This window comes from Silurus aristotelis (assembly GCF_946808225.1).
Source record: "Silurus aristotelis genome assembly, chromosome: 10".
NCBI lineage: Eukaryota > Metazoa > Chordata > Actinopteri > Siluriformes > Siluridae > Silurus > Silurus aristotelis.
Window position 1 is genome coordinate 6,103,468 of NC_139583.1, and position 21,259 is coordinate 6,124,726.

The 21,259-nt window shown below is 40.5% G+C and overlaps 1 protein-coding gene and 1 long non-coding RNA gene across 12 annotated transcripts in view; both read right to left on the reverse strand.

The window, feature by feature from the left end:
• kirrel3b (kirre like nephrin family adhesion molecule 3b) overlaps positions 1-21,259 on the reverse strand; it is a 227,424-nt gene that overhangs the window by 199,787 nt on the left and 6,378 nt on the right. The window lies entirely within an intron of this gene.
• LOC310732228 overlaps positions 15,891-21,259 on the reverse strand; it is a 6,411-nt gene continuing 1,042 nt past the window's right edge. The window contains exons 2-3 of the long non-coding RNA XR_014535408.1: positions 17,434-21,160; positions 15,891-17,193 (exon numbers count right to left, since the gene is read on the reverse strand). This is a non-coding gene — a long non-coding RNA (uncharacterized lncRNA). The remainder of the gene's footprint in view (positions 17,194-17,433; positions 21,161-21,259) is intronic.

A 21,259-nucleotide genomic window follows, 5' to 3' on the forward strand; every position in this document is an offset into this window, starting at 1 on the left:
TCGACTTTTAGTAGCCTATGGTGTAACCTTGAAGCCCTCAATCCTACAGTGTGTGTGTATGTGTGTAGATGTGTGTGTGTGTGTGTGTGTGTGTGTGTGTGTGTGTATTGGCAGGAAACAAAGCGGTTGGAACTGGTCAGTGACCTTACACTCGGTCACACCCACGGCCTGGGTAATAACAAAAGGAGTGGGGAAACATGTAGCAGATTGGATTCATCAGGCTACTGTCTCACAGCATTTTTCTGCTCTGGACTTCTCATTTTGCCTGACCCACAAGTGTACCGTTGCCCTTCACCTTGTTAGGTTTTGAGAAAGTGCCGGGAGTTGGGGGGGGTTCTCCTTAGAGATTAATAGTACAGACCTTGTTGTGTATCCTGGGGTCCTTGGATAAAACGGATCCTTACTACACTGCTGTTTGGACAATGGATAATTAATGCATGGCTTATAGAGTTTTCTACTTCATCAATCTTGTACTGTCTTACAGTGTATTAGCAAAAAACAAAGCCTTATGAAAAGCGCTTTAACCGAACCATTCATCATTTTGGATCCTTTTGAATATGTTACACTTATTTCAGTGAATATGTTATCCTCGTTAGGGTTCATGGAGCCTTTCCTTGTTCTAAGAACAAGCACAGAAGGCAACCTGGATGAGATGCCAGATCTTACGGAAGAGGAAAGCAGTACACCTGGTGGAAATGCATACATTGACCAGGCGTAACATTATGACCACCTGCCTAATATTGTGTTGGTCCCCCTTTTGCTGCCAAAACAGTTCTGAACCATTGAGTCTTCAGCAGTTTGAGCTACAGGAGCTCGTCTGTTAGATGGGACCACACGGGCCAGCCTTCGCTCCCCACGTGCATCGATGAGCCTTGGCCGCCTGTGCACTTGCTGAGAGATAACTAGTGTTAACCAGAGATATTTAATCACCAGTAATAATGTTATAAGGTCAGAATCGTATGCCTGATCGGTGTATGGCGTCCACACTATCAGTAACCCCAAATGAGGATCAAACTGTGGACCCGGAAACTGGGGACCACTCACTAGCCCTGAATTTGACATCAATGTTAAATTTGTACACTCATTTATCGATTTGAATTTATATCAGCTGCAATATTCTCTTCTATTTAAGGTCTAACAACATTTAAATCCTACATGATTCAATGTGCAAAGTTCAATGATGGTCTCTTTACTGCTTTATTGAGTAGTACAAGTGGTGGTTGTTGTGCAGGATGTAGACTTTGGTGGAGTGGCTTTGAAGGTAGGGCACTTCAATAATAGAACAGTGTTGTGTAGATGTGCGGATTACTGCAGTCCTAAAGTGAGTGCCGCAGATTGAAGGGATTAGGGGATTGGCATCTAGCAAGGAAGATTAAGGGCAGATGGTGGTGATTTGGCCGTGATTATCCTGCTGCTCTGTCATTGATCTCCTGTCATCCTGGATCATTTTTCCAGGGACGGCCAGCTCATCAACGACACTAAATCAAGCCTTGTTCCAATAAGGCATGCCAACAAGTCACTTTCACACTCCACACTCCACACTCTACATATCTAAACATATGATGCATTTTTTAATCCCCACATTTCTTTATAGATTTTCCGACACTCCTGCAATTAAGCGTTCCTTTTTAATGGATGTCAAGCATCCATGTGCTTTTCAAAGGACATCAAGGGTTCACAGGTTCTCTTCAGTTCAACAGGGAATTTTCTTTGAGCTAGAAATGTACCACTAGGGATTATGTCGCATAGCACTCAATCACTGTTTTAGAAATGGCCAAGCTTTCTATTTTATTTTCCTTAAATCCCTGATTGTGGCTTTAAACAGTAAAGGACATTAGCTTTCACTTATCTGCATCCACTTGCTTGGGAAATTGCAGACTAAATCCAGGTCAGGGAAGGATCTCCTGGTAAATCTAAGTGCTACATTTTAAATCTGAGGTTAACGTATATGGTAGAGGGCATTGACACACACACACACGCACATATACACATTTTAATCCACTGGACAGTCCAGAACCCAGGCAACACAACAGATGGCTAATAGCCAACCAACAGAGCCTTAAAACCCTTCACTCAGCATGAAACACTACACAAATCTTCATCACCAAAAAACACAAGTGGGCTTCAATAATCATAGACAGCTGTTTGAGAAACCTGATCGTCATATTTCTTTGATGTTCAGAATTGAATCATATTTTTTTGTTTTTGTTTGTGTCAAAAAAACAAACAAACCCTAAACCCTTATAGAATATAAATAGACAGATGGGCTGTTTGATAAATATGACAAGAGGACAAGAAAATTGATTTCCCTCCTCAATGTTTTGTGACAAACAATAACCCTCAGTGGAGCAACAGCATGAACATTTTGTGATGACCTAAAAACCAACCAGAATGGGCAGCATGCCACGAGTTTGATTGATAGCTATGCTATCACCATGACACGATGACAGGCATCTGCATAGAACTGGTAAACATATCTGGGAGTGTGAGGAAGTGTGTATGTGTGCACGAGCGAGCGATTGCCAGTTTGTGATTAACCGAGGTCAGGACAGCAGACTGACAGGGATGTGGGTTTGGTGGAGGAGGGTAATAAATCCTGATGATCTGACACTTGTGTAAGAGCCGATATGAGACAATGATGCATATCCGGACAGCGTGATTCGGCGAAGCTATAGCGCTGTCCACTCGTATCGTTCTGACTGATTGGAACAAATCTATGCATGTCGATTTTAAAATGATCAATACAGATCCCTTCATCGAGCTTGACATGCACTCGTGCCATGCCAGGTCCTGAGATATGTGACCCTAAAGACCCTGGGGAGCTGAAATGCTCATACCCAATGTTATTACAACACACTTAATACTGTTTCAATTCATCGTAAACAGATAAAGACTAATGACTATCCGATGTCACCCGGATGAGGACTTGGTTTCTATTTCGAGTCTGGTTCCTTACAAAGCATCAGTAACACCAAACAGCAAACATCTTGATCATAACTCATTTTTTTTCATGCTAGATTTGGAGCTCATTCACCAGTGCTAAGAACAAGCAATTTTTAGGTTCATTGAGTTGTTCTGTTCAATGACCCACTCTACTCCTTCCAGCTACAGTCTAGTAAACAGAAGAATTCCCATTAGCATCATGGGGTGTCACATAAGTGTAATCAATACAGATGCCTTGAACCAGCTAACGAGTGTCTGCTCAGACTGTTTAGCTTTGGTCCTAATTGCAGGACCAATTTTTCTGTATGTCGATGTTCGAAGGGAAGATTATATTACTGAATATCATATAGTATCCCCTTCAATGTTTTTTCTTAAACCAAATTTACTCTATTCTCTTTTTAGGCCATGCAATAGGTTTTTGTTTGAAAACACAAATTTTTTTCTCTGTTTTGATCTTCCATCCAAACCGAGACCGCGTTTTCGGTAAGAAATCGTAGCTTTCCGAAGTGGAAACGGTCTCCAAAGTGAATAAAGTGGAAAACGCTGTTTTCGTGTCGCAGTGTGGACTGGGAAAACGTAGGGTTTCGAACACACTGAGTATTGCATTTTTAATCATTGGCAAGTAAACTCCAGGCGGAAAAGTGTCTTACGTTTTGCTCCTGCACAGTACACGTATACGACAAAACTGTAAAAACCAATGACAGTATAATACCCTATACTGATCACCGTTCTTTAATACTCCCAAATAGACTAGGACCTAAAGGACCTAAACCTTATCTGCTCTAGGGGTCTGATTTCATAGCTGAACCTGTGCTCTAACCCTGACTTCCTAACAAACTGGACAGGCCCGACATGACAATTAAAGGCTTCTTCTTCTTATTGTTATTCAACCGCAAGAGCCAAACGTCAAATCAAACAGTGTTATTGTAAAGATGACTTACCATGTCCCACTTCACATAATAGTGTCAGAAGTTACTGGTTATTCACAATGAATGATCAAAACAGATTTTTTTTTTCATCCAATCAAGCTCCTTACTCCACTGGTTCTCATTGCTCCTTGCAGATAGAATCGATTTACATGCATAACACACTGGGCAGTGCAGAACGGATCGGTTCCGCCATTTTCAGGTCAAACTGGACACGAGTTGTATGAATGAGGAGATAATGGTAAAAAAAAAAATATATATGTTTTTACACTTCTAGAAAGAGCATTTACAGTGAAATCAGAGTGGCTCCAGGTGATATTTTCAGACCTTTCATGATAGAATGGAAAATTGTGGATTGAAAAAAAAAATGGTGAACAAGAAGTCACACATTATCCTTGGGAAATAATTATTAGGAGATGGAAGCGGGATGACGACTGTGCCACAACTCATTAAAGTTTCTGCCTTGAAAAGCTGTTTCTGTGGCTACAAGCTTTTCATACTGTGAAAATTTGAGCTGTAACAACCCTATGTCACATACAGCTTTTATATAAATGTAGCCAGACCTTAGAGATTAGCAATTACTGTTAATATCATGTAGGCTATTGATCCAAAAAAAGGAACGATACTTTCATGTCACTAGTTTGAATTTTACATCAAACTTCGACTCAAAACTCTGGATCAGTCAGCCGCAGAAACTCTTTCAGACACTTTCAGAGTTTTCACACTTTCACCCACAATGCCACTTTGCCAGCTTCCTGTGTCACCGTTGGACTGCTTTGGCTGACAAGCCCAGAGATATGGTTGCCTCGACCTTGATCTTTGACCCCTGAGCGGCTTTGCATTTGACACATGCTGTATCTTATATTATCATGCCAGGCTCTTTTCTTTCTCGAAAAACATCTCAATGAATGGGACAAGGGAACACAAGGGGACTTGTCAGAAGAGGCCTCTTGAAAAACGAAGACATGCACTGGTCCCCGGTGTTGGCATCTCCACACTGGCACGCACACCATCTGACAGGGCTCTGACCCTTAAGGGGACACAGCTAGCAACAGGGAAGTCTCTGAATAAGTGGAGGGGGGTAGATATTATTTTGTCTCATAAACAAACCAAGCATTTGTGAATTTTATACATTCTTGACACTCTGTGTATGAAAGCGTTAGTGTGTATGGTTGTGAAGTCCTCGTTGGTGTACACTCCCCTAAATGATGCCAACCAGGCTGTAATGAAAAATACATTTCATATTGATTTCTTGCTTCCTTCCACCACCCCTAATGCTCTTCCAGCATTGTTTTCTGGGTAGTAATCTGTCTAGTTCTGTAATCTGTCATCGTATACCATGAAGCAACCCTTGTTCTGCCCACTTTCATGTTTCGGTTGCCTGGAAACCTAACGGACGAAAATAAAAAATGGTAGCTAACAAAATGTAATAAAGTCTGAAGTTGCTAATTAAAAGCATTAATACAGACCAGTGTAAGGAGACAAACACAGCCAACGTTATTGTCTTTCTCGAAAAACATGTTTGAGCTAGCATATTATCAATGCACCTTCGATTCAAGCCATTACAAAAAAAAAAAAAAAAAGTCTGGCTCTAAGCTTAAATGTTTTCTATTCATCATATGCTTAGCATCTTTATTTTCTATCGATATACCATAAGTGACTGCATATTATGCTAGAGAGTTATATTATGGCTTTGAAGTACACTTCATTGCTTTCAAGTACCTGATTCTGAAAAATATGTCTATCATTTCTGCCAGCTAATTCATCTAGCTAATAAAAGCTGGCATCAGGAGTACAGCAGGAAAATAAATCTTCTAGATCAAATGAATAAAAATAGAATCAGATTTTATTCGATGTGTGCGCTGAGCTGTGTGTGCGTAGTCGCACACTGTATGGGCTAAAGTTTGTGGACACCTGACCACATAATTCAAAAACCCCATGCCACATTTAGGCCATGTCCACACTAATACGTTATTGTTCGAAAGCGCCGATCTTTCTCTCCATTTGGCCTTCCATCCACACCGAGACGGCGTTTTCAATCGATGAGAACGTAGCTTATTGAGAATGTTTTCCAAATTGAATCAATTTGAAAATTCTGTTTTTGCGTCACAGTGTGGACTGTGGAAAAAATTTATCTGGATTAATGTAGGGTCCCCTTTTGCTGTATAATAACCTCCACTCTTCTGGAAAGATGTTTCACTGGATTTTAGATATTTTTTTTGTGGAAATTTGTGTTCATTCAGCAACAAGAGTGTTAGTAAAGTCAGGGACTGATGTACTGTAAGTGAGGTGAGGAGGCCTGGGATGCGGTCAGTGTTCCAATTCATCCCAATGATGTTTAATAGGGCTTAGGGCAGAGCCCTATAGCAGGCCATTCAAGCTCTTCCAATTCAATCAATGAAAACCATATGTTCATAGACCTTGCTTTGTGCACAGGGGCATTGTATTGCTGGATCTCTGTTTTCAGATAAAATACCACATACAATTAAAAATGGTTGTATCCTACAATCCTTAAGTCCATAACGATTTTTTTTTTTTTTGTCTCAAAGCACAAGCATAAGCACAAGCCAACTGCAGGAGATTTGATCTAACCTGGCAACACTATGAACACTTTGAATAAGTTCCGAGCAAAGAAACCACTGCATTTAATTTTCAACACAGTTGAACTGTTTTGCAAAGTGTCACATTTCCATATGCTGCACTGAATCGCAATTCAAACGTTTAAAATATCAATCTTAATAGCTAAACTGGTTTCCCTTTTTTTTTTTTTTTTAGTATCTCATGTTGACCTTTATTACTGACAGTTGAATTTTTTGTTCCTCCTCAATGACGGTCTCTTGTAAAACATTGCAAGTTGTGTAGCTATTAAAGAGCAGTCTGTTCCCCCCTGAACAGACATACCATAGCACGCTAATGTTCAAAGTCATATCGTACATTTGCCACACTAGTCACACTAGTCCGGTTCATTTAAAAGAAATTCTTTGTGACAGCGCTGAGCAGTTGCTATCAAAGCTCCAGTGTTCAATCAGAAAGCCTCTTATTTTAAAGAACAACAAGCTCTGTGTAGTCTGACAGTTCACCAAAGGCGATTCGCAAATCTTCGCTGGCTGCCATCACGAACAGTAACACATGACAGAGAAGGCAAGCTGCCTAAGCTTGAGGGCACTGCACCTCGGTCACAAGCCCATTTTCCGGCTAAATCACTTAATTCAACTCACTCAGTTCTTTGAAAAAAAAGGGCAAGGCTTTATCTATTATTATCACTTAGTGTCGGCCACTGAGATTGCCTTATTGACCTGTGTGTTTTTGACAATTGGTGGCGGGAGGTCAAAAAAGTGCAAGACAGACCTCATTTTCTAATGCAGTGGTCATCGATTGCAAACACCAGAACACTTTGGTCATTTTCCTGCTCTGAAACATCATGTCAGCTAACTAACTGGTGGTCAAACTGCAATGGCCTTTGGACCTCTGGACTATAATTGGAGACCCTGCAGCTCGTACATCTCCGTGGGTGGTGCTTGCATTTCCAAACCAATGATATTTTTAAAGGGGAAACCATTGTCTCAGACACAGTTAAGCTTCGCTGACACCAAATATGACCAAGTAAATAAATAATAAATCACCAAGGCCTTGAACGCATTTGTTTGGTCTACAGAAATGTTATTATATTGTTTAACAGTTTTGTCGTTACCGGATTTTACAGGGTCAAAATGAACTTTACAACCTCGCATTCTCAACCAAAGAACTTTCGACCAACCTCCTGATTAAGAAAATGGTAAAACAAACTTTTACATTTAAACTGACATTAAGCGTGTACCGTATTTTCCGGACTATAAGCTGCTACCTTTTTCCCACGCTTGAAACCCCACGGCTTAAAGAATGAAGCGGCTAATTTATGGATTTTTTCTAGGTTTTTCCCGGTTTCACAAACTTCAAGCCAAAAACCTGATCCCCATAACATTAGACCAATGAAATTGCCGAACGGGTTCAGGTGAACCAATGAGACTCTTTAAATTAAATCAGATGCGCTCCCACTGAATCGGGCCGCACCACATCATTAATATGGATGAGGTTCCTCTGACGTTTGACCTGCCGCTCACTCGGACTGTCTACAGGAAATGCAAATCATTCGTCACGCTGAAAACAACCGGGCATGAAAACACACTTCACCTGTGTTCTAAACTGCACGGCATCGGGAGAAAAGATACACCGATGGTGATTTTTAAACACACGACGATGCCAAAAGAAAAACTTTCGAGAGAAATAGTTGTGAAAGGAAGGAGCAAGACAGTGAACTATGACCTTCTTGGTAGGCTACTGTTTAGAAACAAGCCGTGTAACAGACACTGTCTTTTGTTAAAGCCTGTGTAAAGTAATTAGTTTTAATGTAGGCAATGCGGCTAATAGACAGGTGCGGCCTATTTATGTTCAAAATAAAAATCTTTGTCAAATTCAGTGGGTGGGGCTTATATTTGGGTGCGTTTAATAGTCCGGAAATTACAGTACTTGTATTACAAATATACGCCGTTTGGAACATTGCAACAAAACCAATTTCTCCAGTTTGCTGATTGCTTGGTTTACATTGTTATGGTTGGGATAGAAATTTGGTCATAATTACATATTTAATGTATTTATACAATCATTTTACAGATACTAATAGAAATGTTAAACATGGAGTTATAATACTATGATAAAAGCATACATTGGTGTATATTATGGAAATGGTTTTCTATGAAGGATCATCTCAAATCATCTAAAGCTGTTTCGCTATAAGGTACAAATAGCCTGCCATGATATACATTAGCCCTTTGAGCTTTATGTTATATCCAAAGATGATATTTGAATACTCAGCAATGTTGATGCATAGCTTAAAGACGGTTCGCATTTCATTTACCAGCCAAATAATCTTGTTAAGCAGGTCAGAGCCGGCCCTGAGCTACTATCTGCCGAGGCCTAATATAAGCAATGCACACGTAAGTCCAAATAGGTTTAATATATGTAATGTATAGTCCATATCCATCAAGAGATCTCTGTAAATCCATTTTCTGTAAAAGGCTCTAGGCTACATTTTGTCTCCTCTCATCTTAATGCTGAACCAAACAGACATTTGCTTATAGCCCCTGGAGATCAACAAGGCCATTAGTTAGCTCTTCTCCAGCTTGTGACAGACGCATGCACACAAACCTCAGAGTCAAGCAGTTATGAACCTTGAAAAAAGGAAAATAAATGGTGGGAGGTGATAGGAACAATCTGAGAGCCTTCAAGGGTTAGAGAATAGCTTGTGTTTGTGCCTTTCGAATGCATCAGTACAGATGTTATTCTGTTTTTGGTTCCCTGTTCCACATGCTGCCACAGTCACTCCATGTGACTTAATCAGTATGACATTGTCTCAAAGCCCAAGGAAATATTCTTTCTCTCTCTCTTCGTGGCACTCCCTCAGTCCATAAGGTTATACTGGCTGTGACAAACTCACTGTGGCACCTTTCACAGAGTCTCAATGCACATTTGCTCACACACACACACACACACACACACACACACACACACACACACACACACACACACACAAATTTCTTCTCTCTGCCTTACATTTTTTATATCCTACCTTCTTTTTCATTTGTTTTAGCGCAACTTCAATCTAATGCTGTATAACATGGTCCTGAAATGCTGAAATGTTAAAGGATGTTTAAGTTCAAAGGTTCTTGCTATGGTTGGTGTATGCTGTTGCACAAATCACAACATTCTACCTCATGTTGGATTTTTGCACTCTTATGGTCACTGTTCAAATAATTTCCTTTTGTGTTTATCTTTTCATTTGCATCTTTGACCATAATATAGTATACCATAATATACCATAATTTATTAAGAATGATCAAATTGCAGTACATAATTTAGCAAAGCAGAGCAATTTACTTTACGGTACATTCACTTTACGATATATTCTGTATGCGGGTGGCATCAGGCAAGTGGACGAGTGCTGGTTCATGAGTGGAGGGCGCAATATAAAAGAGCAAGATAAAATTGGACTTTGAAACAACAAAAACACAAAATCTATCACAATTGAGACAACTGAACTCGATCTAACGATGGCGAGAGTATGGAGATGCGTATTTCCTGGCAGCTTCAAACATATCTTAGAAAAATATAAATTCCACACAAAAGTAAAAGTTTTTTGCTGCATCACAATAAGAGCGAAAAATTTAACCATCATAACTCGTGGACTACAGTACCTGTATACATATATAGATACACACACACACACACACACACACACACACACACACACACACACACACACACACACACTTTTCAAGTTCTTCTGCTCCTACGCTAGTCGTTGTTGTTGACTGATTGATGTGAACACGATTTTCCGGCGTAGTTTTTCCTTCTGCGATTGTTAAAAAACTACAATAAATCCGCATGTAAAAAAAAAAACGGACGGTTAGTCGTGATCCATATGTATCACGGATTTACTGCGAATCGTTACGCCCCGATTATATATTTATATAGAATTATTTATTTATATACATACATTTAAATTCTTCTTCATTCTTCATGTACTCATGTAGATGAAAAGCTTAGCAGTGGTAAACCAGTATTTCTCATTCTCTGCCTTGGTATCTCCTGAAAACCTGATTAAGGCCTTGATGATTAACTAATGAGCTGTGCTAGGCAGTTTAGAGCAGGGGAAAAAAGAAAACCTTTTCCAGATAAACAAGCTACCAGGAACTAGGCTTGGGAACCTCTGAGCCAGTACACGTGTTCTTCTTAATGAAAACACCTTTACTCGCAGGTCATACCGCCGCATCCTAACAAGAAAAAGAGGGTTTTTGCAAACTTGATTCATATGAGAATCCCAGTAGCCATAACACATCTGGGATTGATTCTTTATGTCCTTCATTCAAAGCTGACAGTTTAAGCCCCATTTGATTTGACAAATCTGGCCATTGTATCTTCAGTCTGTGTAGCCCACAGCTCCACTTCCACTTAATTAGACATAACTATCTTCACACCTGTCAGCAGGCACAGATCAGACAAGTCAGCGGAGAAGCTTCGAAGTCTCTGCCGCAGTTGCTTGACCTATTCTGACTTGCAAAGGTCGAAGTTTTGAGGAGGTCATCACACTGATCGGGGGTGACAGCCCATCCTCAGCATACCTCTGCCACATGTCTTGCTCTCCTTCAGCCTCTTCCACTTGTCTAGGCATTTTATTGGCATATGCTCAGAAGCTTCCTTCAGCCGCAGACACATTAGTGGCGCCTTCTCTCAGAGCTATGGATGTTTGTAGTGTGGAGGAGGAATTTGGCATTCAGGAAGCAGTGACATTAACTGTACGATTTCTTTTGCACCTTCCTTTCTTTATTGCAAGTAATGGGATGAATAATAACATATTATAATAACTATTCTAATAGCCCACGGATCATCATTTCACCCAGCTCCAGCTACCCCCCAAGTCTCTTGTTCTGGTTAATTTTCTCCTGATTTTCACCAGGCCATTTATTTACAGCGGTCTATCGCTCTAATTTATTAGCGACTGTCATGCAGCTTTTTAGACACCGATAAATAATGTACACACGCACATTACATGGATAGCTGTCCTATATAATTTGGGAGGGGAAGAGCAGTGCTGAGGGATGACGGAGGTCTCCGTGGCCTGTGCTCGGAGACGGCGTGTGATGGCGCTGACGTTCTGCGCTCGCCGCACCTCCAGGGGATAAAATACACTCAGGTTGAAATCTGGTTCAAGGCTCCACTGGGCCTACCAATGCTTCAGTGCCATCATTAATTGAGACCTACCGTATTTCACTTTTTTTTTCTTTTTTTTTAGTTTCCCTTGCCATCATTTTCAGAGCTTCACATCTAGCCTTTTCCTCTGTGTTCCGTGCTCTGTCTCTGTCTCGCCTGTGGGTGGAAACCTCAGACGCACTGCCGCTGCTGCCGCATGTGACCGCAAGACCTAAGAACAGCATGTTATCCTGGATGAGAGCTAGAGGACATATATTTGCACCTACATGGGTATCAAATCTAAGGAAAAACGTGTTAAAAACCCACTATGAACCTCTGGGAAGCTATGGATTAATCAAAGTGTCTTCTTAAAACAGCATTACCCGATCACTGTTATCTTTATAGTAAAAAAAAAAAAAAAAACATCCACTCAGCTGGACCATGTTCCTGTTCTTTATCCCCTTTCATTATGGAGGACAAGCCTTAGGGTGCATCTGTTGAGCCATTCCACACTTGTCCCTTTAATTGGACCTCATCCTTTTGGCTCAGGTTTTCATTTTCACCTGTGCAGAGGTGGACCCATGTTCATTAAGTACCATGAAGGAGATGTCATTTCCAGGGAGGAGGTCTTAAATGTATTGTATCTTATAAAATAAAAAAAAAGAGAGTGGGGGTGGGGGGGTTGCTACAATGCCGGCCTCTCATCTCTCTTGGTGAATGTGTCTTCAGGCTTTGTTACTGGTTCACAAGATGAAAGCATGGTTGTTTTCCAGCCTTCAAACAGAAGAGACATAGGGGCCCTGAAAGTCACTTTTGTGGCAGATTCTTTAATCCTAGGCTGTAGCATTGAGACAAGCAAAATAAAGAGAAGACGAGAGGCGCAAGGCCAGATTCTTTGCAAGGCTGGGTTACGGAAGCAGGTCATGAAATGCACCGAGCCTCATTAACCGTTGCCCCTTATGTTTTCACTGGCAACTGAAGCATGTTTTTTTTTCGTTGTCCTGAACCCAAGAACTTAAAGGCCACGGCATTGGAAGAGAAAGAGACGGCGGATTTTCGTGTCAATATCATTCCACAGAGATCCACAACCAGCCCTAATACGTGACACATGTCCACCTGTAGAAAGAGCGCATGACTGTCCCTTTTTTACTTCAAGTTACTCACGCTTTTCTTCTTATTTGCATGCGGAAATAATTCACAGCTTTGACATCGATGGACTTTGTAACCTCATTGTGGGTTAAACGCTATTGGTTTGAGGGGGGGTCCTGACATATTGGAGGCTCTCGTGTCATATGAAATTGATTAAATATCGAGTCCTACATTTCTAAACAGCAGCGTTTTAGCATAAGCTACGCTCGGCGAGCAGTGCAGCCGTCGCTGTCAGGGGCATCAGCAACAGGAGGCAACGCAAGGCTGAACGCTTCAGCATGCTGCAGCAGGCTCACAATATCAACACAAATTACTATTTCCCCCAATCCCTGCCGTAAAGCCTCGCTTGCAGGAGTCATAACATAAAAGCCTTAAAAAAGGCATTTGAAGCCATGGGCTAAAGCTGTTGCGTGTCAGATACAGAAACAATATATGATAATAAAATTAGCATACAAAGAATAAATGGCGTAATCTTATTCCCATTTGCAGGTGCACACACATTCGCAGACATGCAGACATCAATGGTGAGGATTACCTCGGTGCTTTCCAGATAACCTTAATTTGTCTCGGCAATCCCTTTGCCATTTCGTCTCTTCCTGAGCTTTGAGTTAAGATAGCTCTGTTTACCTTTTTATGTGAGCTGATGTACCTAACCAGACCACAATTAGATAGCATAGCCTTCGGTTACAAAAAATACAAATAAATAAAAAATCCTCAGAAAAAACTATAGTTGTTAGCTTGTTTAAGTAGCTCAAACAGCTTTTTTTTCCCTCTTACATCCTTTTCCTCTAAATTCCCACATACCGCTTCTTTTCTTTAAAGGATTTTTTTTTCTGTCTGACACAGCTTTTTTTTACATCATTGTTCTCCCAATGCTCCCCAAAAAAACCCCACAAAGCTTAGAGACTTGTGCTTTCTTCCAAACACATTTACAGATCATGCACTTGTGTACCGAATTAACAACGAGGTCAATCTATAAAAAAAAAAAAAAAAAGTTCAGCATTTCAGGGTACTGTGAACCAGGATCCGCTATTTGCATTATACAGAGTTAGACACACTGCAAAATACTGATTAAACCACATTTTCACACTTATCTCTTAATTTCTTTCACAGGAAAAACCTGCTCAGTCTATCTACTATCAAATGTATTTATTCACTTTACATTACATGGCAATTCATAGAAGGCTGTTTGTGGGGAACTTTCTGGAAAAAGACTCTGAGAAAATGTTACCCCTGTAAAACAAAAACAAAGATGAGTCATGGGAGGATGATGGTAAAGTGTGAGGCAAGAAAAGCAACCTAAATATTACAAAACAGACATTTATGAACTATAATACTTCATTTCCTTTGCTGCAGCTCATAACATGTTCCTACCCTTATCATAAATGCTATCAAATGCACAGAACTGGCTAAGAACTATTTGTGGCTAAGCTGTTAATCCTACGCTGTTGTTAGCACTCGAATTGTCCTCATGTTAGTCAGCTATCAACAAAAAAATGATGCCCCCTGACATGTAAATGTTCTGATGGAAAACTAAGTCTTAATAATGTGTATTTTTTTGTATACAGTTGTGCATAACAATGTAAATTTGTGCAATGATTTGTAAATTTTCCCACAACATTGTTAGACCAGAAGAATATGTCGAAACGCAAAGTTGAGGCACCATCGTCAGTTCAGGACTTGCCATAGCAGAAGCACCAGTTTGCATCTGATTCCATGTCCCCTTCACGGCAATAAAAGTGCTTTCTTCCTGCACTCAGAGCCTATCATCGTCTCCCTTTTCTGCCACGAGCCCATATCCTTTATATGGCTACAGTCCACTCTACTGCCATTACACAGCCCTTCACGGTAACATTATCACTTAAGATAAGACTCTAATAAACTGCACTCCTTTTTAGGAGGGGGCACTCTGCTCTTAATCCAATCTTCAAGTCAAGGCTTTATGATCAGTGTTTTACGAGACCCCTCCTGAACCACTTACCTCCCTCTGCTCTATGTCCAGTAATGCCTTCTATGCAGGGCTATAGAAGCCGTGTTAACCCTTTTCACCAAGCAGCTGATTTGATTTGGCTTAAGCAAAGGCTCCTGTGTAGGAGAGCACGTCCGGGCCACTGGGAATTGGGACGAGGCCAAAGCCCAGGAGCGACATGCTAGCGGCTCCTGCGCGATGTGCTGATTTGCTTTAATGTCCCCCGAGGACTGAGCAATGACCGGTGTCTATTCGCCTGGGACGCTAGCCAGATCGAAAGCCCCTGCCAGAGCGCTTTAAAGGATAGCAAATCATTTAACCGCTCCCGATAGCACATTAGCATTTTTGCGCTGCCACACTGGCATGAAGTAGCACCGCCACAGTATTAAATTGCACTTGAAGCCAAGCTCGGAGAAATGCAAGAAAGAAAATATATTTATTCAGACATGCCGACACCGAGAGGCAGGTAGACTGACAGAATATTGAATATTACAGATGTAGATCAAAAGAAAATGGAAACTTAATTAAATGACAGTGTTCGGACTGCATGAGGCCATTTCTTTGCATATTGCACGATGTTTGGCATTTACTGCTCCTGAAAATGCTCAGAGAGAAATGTGAACCAGCACTGCGAGTGCAGCTGCAGCAGATCAGGAGCGTCAAAATTGTGTAGGTGTGCTAGAACCAGAGCCCTTCATTTCCCACCATGCATCCTGCTATTAACACTTATAAAAATAGACACTTGTTTCCACTGTCAGGCAAACATGAGCACTTTTTAGCACGATTTATTATAATTCTTTTTTATTTCACCTCAAAGTCAGCAGTATCATTTGAAAAGAAAACAATTTTTAGGGCTCTTGTGTCACATGCTTGCCACATGCCTATGGATAATCCTTCGCTTAATGACACAAGCCCCACGTATTTATGTGTAAAAAAACGATTGTATTGAAGAAGCATTACAAATTTCCACTAGATTATAATGCTGAACAATTTATTGAAAACATAGATTTTATGGAATTCAGGTTTACAAACAATGTCAAGATGCGCAATTACGGGTATGCAATAATGAATGAATAATCCACATAATCTCGCCCTCTTCCAGAAGATCCACCTCAAAGGTCTCCACTCTCGGAGATCCAGCATGAATCGCAGAAGGTGCTCGACACGTTTGGAAACTAAACTTTCTTTTGGCTTCTCCCATTAGTGGTCGCCACAGCGGATCATCCGCATGTTTGATTTGGCACGTTTTTACGCTGGATGCCCTTCCTAACGCAACCCTCCCCATTTATCCAGGCTTGGGACCGGCACTAAGGCTTATGCAACCCTAAAATTGGTTTCCTGACCGGGGATCGAACCCGGGCTGCAGCGGTGAGAGCGCCGCATCCTAACCACTAGACCACCAGGGAACCTCAACACGTTTCGAAACTAAGAGAACGAATTCAAAAAGTCGTAGGAACACTGGGCGCGCTGTATCGCTGTGCAAGGGGACTGTTTTAAAGGGGATAGTGTGTAAACGTAGATAAATAAAGTACTTTTTTGTAAACAGAACCTTGTTTCCACCTCGTACAGCATTAATGAAGCAGATTGAGTCAAAAGACTTGCTCAAGGGTGCAAAAGGGGCAAGTTAGCATTGGTACCCTTAATAACCCTTAACCTGCTCTTTAACCCAGAGTCTTAACCGTTAAGCCACCACGGCCCTGTGCAGTACATGTACTTACTGTGTGAGAAAGGACAATTAAAAAAAAACAATTAAATAAAGGCAGTGATATAGCTGAGGTTCAGGCAGAATTCACACACCAAGATGACAGTACTGCTATTTCTACCTCTGTCTTTTTCCAGTGTTTTCAAATATTTCAGTCAATGTCACTTCAGGTTTAAATCCTGATCCAGATAAAGGCAAGGATATTTGTAGATATAGATTATTGTGCTAAACAGATACAAACAGTAGCACTTCATTATAGTGCTAATTCCCACAACTGGATATGTTTTATTAAAAGACTTTTTCTTGGTTTCTCCAAAAGGAGCTGCTCTGTTTCAACGTTATAAAGTGTTTGTGTGTGTGCGTGTCAGACATACAAGTGTGTGTGTGTTTGTGGGTGGGTGGGGGTGATAATCCAGGATAATCCAGGTGCTTCTCAATGAGCTGCCAGAGACCGTCAGGGAATCAAGTGTGTTTTTCATCATACTGCGCTTCATCTGACGTGAGCTTCAGTGCCTAGTGTCAAACTATCCTCCGCTTCCTTCAACAGGCACCTTACCAAAACTGCCTAAACTTGGCACTTAGCCAGAAAAGAGAGCCACAGAGGAGAAGAGAGGCCGCTTGTATATCTGACTCTGTCTGCACAAGTAATCCCACCTTCCCTTAGCTAATTACATGAGCTAGCATAACAACGAAGCAGGCCTTTAGTTAGAGGTTCTGATTTTTTACCATATACAGTATGCTAACATTACAGCTATTAGCTGTATTTATTCATTCATTTTCTCCCGCTTATCCGGGTCGCGGGGGCAGCAGTCTAAGCAGGCCCCCGACTGCTGCCCAATCCTCATAGCACCGTCCCGTACGGTCCCTTCTGCAGGTGGTGAGCCTACGTCACGGACGTTGATATTTCCCTCGTAAGGGACCCCCGGAGCATAGAGGGTTAAGGGCCTTGCTCAAGGGCCCAAGAGTGGCAGCTTGGCGATACCGGTGGCTCCAGTGGCCTTAACCACTGGAGCCACCACTCCCCCTAGCTGTATTTACTAAATTGCAATAGGCTGGAATGACAGAAAATAGTGTAGTGCTCAAAGCAAATCAGAGTTCATGGGTGAAGTAGATCTTTTTACTCTAAAGTTCACTCCAGTATTACAGAGAATAAAGCTGAAGCAAGATGTTTAAATGATTTGAGCATTTGGTGTTTACTGGCTTAATTTTGGGTGTTAATTGTAGGTCGCATTCATTTTATAAATTAAATAAAATGTTTCTACTTGGTGTGAGACATTATAGACAGCAATGCTATTAAAATATTAAGGTTTAGGATAAAATTTGAGCTTCCGGTTAAGAGCCAACATTGCCTTGTATATTCAAGCTAATTTGAATAATTTGATCATTAAAAAATAAATAAAAAATCATTTTTTTATATTAAGAGTTTGGCTTGAGGTTAGTTTTTCGTTTTTCTGACTAAGCTTAATTTTGTCTGGAATAAAGTCAGACTTTAACTTAATGCTGTCACAATATTAGAATTAGTTTTTTCCTCACATTAACAGTTTTGAATAACATTAACTAGCATTTGTGAATTGGTGAACTATCATGGTAGAGACTTTTAGCAAGAGTTTAGGATAAACCTAGAACTATTATAGCTTTTGATTCAGCAAGGAATGAAGGAACTTGGATTGAAGTTACTGAAAGCTGCTGAAAGTTTTATATCAATTGATTGGAAGTTAAATATATTTTCACTTCAAGTTTAGACAACTTATCTTCGATGGCAGAGTTCAGGCTGATGTTAGATTTTCAATGTATTTTACCATTTCATACCCCGGACCTTTTTTATATTTTACATTTTGGGCTGCAGTTAGATATAAGTGGTGTTTTATAGTTTAGTTTAGGTGTTAGCTGCTTCATCATTTAAGGTTCTAAAGTAACAGTAAATATTGGACGTTTTGTAGCATTTAGCAAAGATGTAGATCTGTTAAACATTCAGAGTTCAGACTGAAGTACTTACATGTTAGATTTTAGATAATAGAAAAGACAAAAAGTTAAAAGTAACATTAAAAAAACCTTGATTAGCATTCCTAAAGTAAGCTAGGTTCTGTGCTATAATTGGTGTTGCAAGGCTATACAGCCGATTTCAGTCCAAAATCGATGCCTATAAACATGTAACTATCCTGTACTGATCAATTTATCCATACTTCAGTCTCCAGTCTGGTGGAAAACCGCAGAATTAAAAGCAACCAGGTGAAGGAATGTCGTGAGAGAGTGAGAGGCAAGGAGGGAAAAATAATGAAAAAAAAAGGAAGGTGTAATTTTTCTACTGTCTGAGAAAACTTTTAGTAAAGCCATCACTGGTCCTGATCAGATTGGCAACCCAATTCCTCAACCTCTCACGGTCCTGACGAATGAAATCCCTCTCAGCAATCCTGTCAGCCCATTTACCGCCGCTTTACCGAGGACACAACATTATAGTCGGCTTGCCATGCAGCAGCAGGTGATTTACATCCCACAATATTGTCCCGACTGCTCGCACTACAATATCCAAACTGATTATTTTGCAGGGTTTTTTATATGGGGAGCTCTCCTAAGAAAATTACTTCAAGGCTTTACCTCAGATTCACATTACACATTATACACAGGTGGCATGTGGGCAAAGCATATTAGAAGAACCATTCCATCCTAACCATTCCTCTTCGAGAGACATTTCTGTTCTGTAAGCAGAAAATATATTTCTATGTTTCTTATTTTTTTATTTCAATGGGGAAACATTGGGTGCTTGGGACACTTGAAGTTGTAGCTGTAATTACAAACACAATTCACTTTACTATGTGGTGTACAATGGGACAATATGGCATAGAATGTTTCCATGACAGACTGTCTTTGTTTATTCGAGTTAGGCTTGTTGTCCTAATGAGTTTCTTGGGCAAACAAATTTACAAGTTACAAAATTATTAAATTATCAAATGTCAATGGTCCTGAATTCTTGGGAAAAGGAAGTCAAATTTTTGCTGAATTTGAGTTATTTGAAGTTAATAGAATATTTTGATATGTTAACCATTCATTTTGTATATTTCACCAAAATTTTATTCACTTTTATTTACACACATTTGGCAGAAGCCCTTATCCAGAGCTTTTTCAATTACATTAATTGAGCGGTTGAGGACTAAAGGCCTTATTCTCAGTGGTCAAGGGTCTCTTAAACTCAAGGGTCCGGCAGTGGCACCTTGGCAGTGCTGGGATTCAAGATCACGATCCGATTTTCCAATCAGAAGTCCAATATGTATAGAATTTATCAAATAAAATTAGATACATATTTTAAATTAATACATTTCTACACCTAATGAGCAAGCCACGCATAACAGCTGCAAGGGGAAACTCCCTGAGACACAAGGAGGAAGACAAAAACCTTAAGATGAACCAGACAGGGAATCTACTGGGTGGACACAGGATAATGCAATTATACACAATTGCATTATAAAACTGTGTACTGTATGGAAAAAAAGTGCTTTCTTGTGACCAGGAAATTCATGTGAATTTCCTGTGAAATATCATGTAATATGACATTGAAATGCCGTTATTTACTTTCTGCAGAACGTACGAAGAGCACAGTGGATTTCATTTTTGCTGTGTTTAGCCAGCTAGCTGCCTTGCTAAAAAGAAAAAAGCTCCCTCTTTATTCTTGTGCATTAAGGTGAAATTTGGAAAGCCATTAATCCCTGTCGTAATCTGCCCCCAAATCCTGGCTGTGGCCTGAGATGCCCATCGCCATCGGTCCCTCCATATCTCTCTGCCGCTCCCCCACCAGTTCACCTCTGCCCTAAAATAAAGCAAAAGGAAATAAACAGGGTAGGAACAGGTCACTCCTTGACCAAAACAGCATCTGGTTAAATTACTTAACTTTGCATCCCACAGACATGTAATCCGGGATAATGGGCATCAATCCGGATAAAGCTGGCAAACCTGCCCATCGCTCTCAGATTCCACACGAGCAGGCTGGAAATGGTGCATTATCATCATACGGTAATCCGGTCCAAATTACGGAGAGGAGGAAATTGGATTATGGATTATCGTGTGCCATATTTGTACAAATTTTCAGAATAAAAAAGGCTGGAAAAAGTCGGAAATAATGATTTGCTAAGTTACGACGGCAAGCCGACGAGGGAAGAAATCGCACCGTGCCATTCAAGGAAGACTGACAATATTGAGACGTTTGAAGTTTCCGCTTTTGGTGCATGCACAATACAGCTGAGTGACATTTTAATTATCACGCTCTCTTGGGCTATTCAGGCTGCGGCTAAGCAGTCGGAGGGTTGAGAAATAGAAAAAAAAGTGGAAAGGAACCAACAGAAAAAGGCAACACAGGCTGGGGTGAGAATGAGAGAAAGAGAATTAGCGGCAAATGGGGAGTCGCTTCCAGGGAATGGAGTGACACAGTCACAGGAAGTGGAGCTATTTGGATATATTCATTCTGCTAGGTTCAATTATGTCATTAAGAATCTACCAGGAGAATTTCCACCAGAAGTTCAACAAATGGATCAATGATCACATTGTCTGTTTCGTTTTTGTTCTGAAGTGTCCCAATGTCCACATTTGGCAGTGGTGAACCGTAACTAAGTAAATGTAATTTGTGTTAGTGTACTTTAGTAGTTTTTTTACGTATCTGTATTTTACTGAAGTATTTCCTTTTGGGGTAACAGCAAGCAGGACATTATGAGAGGAATAAATGATGGAAGAAACTCCTGACTTTTACTTGACACAACACTCATGGCCTTATTTACACAATGTTTTTAGTAGTTTAAAAGAAGGTTTTGGGCACATGATAATTTTAATAGATCAATCAGTGTTTGACTCATAGTCTTT